Here is a 3,055-nt window from a genome sequence, read left to right as displayed (position 1 = left end):
TATACTAGCTGTTTTAATCTGAAAATGTAAGAACAGTATTTAAATAAAAGCTCACATAATGCATTTTATGACATAACATTTTAAAATGATAAATAATTCGAAAAACAATAAGTTCAATAACAATAAATTTTTTTTATGTAATAAATATTTCTACTTAAACAAAATGAAAGATTTTATACAAAACATGTTGAGCACAATTATTGAGAATAGCTCAATGTTTACTCAAAATTATCTTTCAAAGTTTATTTATTTGAATAATTAATCTCATTAGATAATTGTACTCAACAAATTTTGGATATCGAACAAACAGCCGATATATATAAGATTAATAAAATTAACACAGTATTTCATCGCTAGTGTCATATGTTTCGTGTTATTAAACACAGCATATTTAATCAGCCGATTAATCGAAGCCATATTTTATGTATTATCAAGACCGAATATCTTCGCAAATGCTAAGTATAATGGCAGGCTTTAAAGCTCCGATATGTTCTTGTTATCCCACATCCCCCTAATTCCTAATTGATCGGTAGTGTCCACTCGGAGAAATTTCGGGCACGCTCTCGATGTTTCCTGCGACTGATTGGATAATCATATCACTCCAGATATTGAGCTATTGACCATCTTTCATACAAGAAGCATATTCCTCGCGATATTTCTCTTACTATTCGTTTTCCTCTTCATTATTCGAAACATTTGAATTTCTTATGTTTAGTTTCCTAAATGAAAAAAAATAAAAAAACTAGTTGTTGTTAAAGTAGCATTTGATCAAAATTAATTTTTTTTAAATCTTATAAATTTCTACATGCCTAGTGCAATTGTTTCGGAACTCAAACAACTGTTATTTTTAAAGTCTAATTTTTCATTTTTCTTTTATGTTACAATAAAAAAATCTAACTCTCTACAAGAATAGGACATTCCAAACTAATGATTCTGGAGAAAGATTTTGAATAAAACATGTAGAAATAAACATAATAGAGTATTAAAATATGATATGTTTATAGTACAATCGTATATTCTCTTGATTGCAAAAAGAAACGGCTATATGTATATTTTTTTTTCTTTTCTCAGATCAAATATCTGTTTTGCCTTGTATAACGTATCCGGTATTAAATCACAACTAGAAACCGGGTGAACTACGTATGCAACGTTTATTTTAACGCGTCATATTCAAACAAGCGTCCAAAGGTTTGCGATACGATTCACAATATCTAAAGAGCGAATCGATGTTCCATAATGATATTCAGTATGTCAAACGTGCTTATGCCATCAGCTTTTTTCTCAATGTCATATTGAATCCTATATTAACATAATATATTAATTTCCACGTTTATCAATTATTTTAGCTCTTAGTAGATATCATTTTAGGAAGTGAGTAAGAGAGTCATAAAAGCACATTCGAATAAAAGTATTTCTCTTATTTTTTATATTTTTATTAATCGATTAATTTATAAATCGATAAATTTTCCATAAATGCAAAAAATACATTTTCTCATCTTTATTCATAAAATATATTTTATCTAAAAACAGAAAAAAACTAAAAAGTTATTTTCGCGTTTGTCTCGCGATATTTTCTTCGATCTTCGCGTTGGTGAAACATTTTAAGGTAAAGTGTAATTTAATCTTGTCATCGTCATTCCGATTCTCACAGATCTTAGAATTGAAAAACATTCTACTTTCGATTTTTTTCTCTATATATTTCCAATTCATTTAAACATATTCGATTCATATTTGTATACAATACTGTAACAGTATTACATACTCATAATTTAAAAGTTAAAGATAAATTCATTGATAAAAAAATCTTTAGAAAGAAAAGTTCGAAAAGAACTAAGTAGACGATAAAGAAGAATTATGAACATTATTCATAAAATCATGCTTATTAGCATAAAAAAAATTGTTAAATTGCTTGTACAATTTGGTAAGTGATATTATCCCTATTATACCAGTTTTGCTCATGAATGCGTTTCAAGACCAAAAAAAAGTTCGACGCGCAGTATGCAGAATTAGAATGTATGTATATAAATTCACACAGAAATATGTATTTAAGCACTAAGATTCGCTTCAACTGAATTTCTCGTATTTAATTAAAAAAAAAAGTTCAATAGTTCAATAGTTGATTCCAGATATCGAGCTCCACAGATAATTACGTATATCACAAACGTGGGGCAAACCTATCCGAATTACTTGTAACATTTAATCTGATATAGCACATGAATAGCGAGCAGATAAAGTCTCCTCATTCCCGAGATTACCTACCATCGCGCAGCCAATCGAAGATCTTCTCGTGCCATTCTCTACGAGCACAATAACCGCATGAGTTCCATTGAATCGGGCGCATCAATCGATGTATGAACGCGTGCGCTCCACATTTTGGTATTATCAAGAAAAAGATCGAATATCGTTAATACAATATTGATATGATCGAAGATCGTTAATACAATATTCGATATACGTTTCTTTAAAAAAAATATGAATAAAGATCTAATACATATAGAATTACCATTCTAAAAGGAATTATTTATTAAATAGAAACCTTTTAACCTATATCGTTGAGTAATTAAATTATAATAAATGAAAATGTCTCGAAACTCGAGATAGATTCATCGTCCTACCTAATTATTTAGTTGCCAGCATTTTCGTACATAATTGCCTGTGCATAAAGTATTAATAACTTTTCCTCTTTTCTTGAAACGAACGTTCTCGAAGGCTAAAACTAGATATAACTTTCGCAATTGTAATGTACTATTAAATTGAGTGAACAACAAAGTCAGGCGAGTAAACGCGATTTGACGTCGACGTCGATATGTGACAGATGTAAGTTTCATTGCATATGTGTACACATGACACTACAACATAAAGCGTAACATTGAGAAATGTGTCAGTCCGATGCAATGAAACTATAAATCAAACACATATAGGGTTGGAAAAGAAAGTTTGTCCACCAACTATAACAAACTCTCGCAGCAACAGACAGTTTCAGTAGATATACATTTCGAATTAAATGTAGAGAATGACAATTGAAAAATTTCGTAAATCATACATACACATATAT

General features: G+C 29.3%; 1 protein-coding gene across 1 annotated transcript in view; it reads right to left on the bottom strand.

Moving 5' to 3' along the window:
• Positions 1-3,055, bottom strand: part of LOC108693280 — an 11,899-nt gene that overhangs the window by 5,153 nt on the left and 3,691 nt on the right. The window lies entirely within an intron of this gene.

The sequence above is a fragment of the Atta colombica genome, unplaced genomic scaffold (genome assembly GCF_001594045.1).
Source record: "Atta colombica isolate Treedump-2 unplaced genomic scaffold, Acol1.0 scaffold9, whole genome shotgun sequence".
Lineage (NCBI taxonomy): Eukaryota > Metazoa > Arthropoda > Insecta > Hymenoptera > Formicidae > Atta > Atta colombica.
The sequence above is the reverse complement of the archived record's forward strand: the minus strand, read 5'-3'. Positions and strand labels throughout refer to the sequence as shown.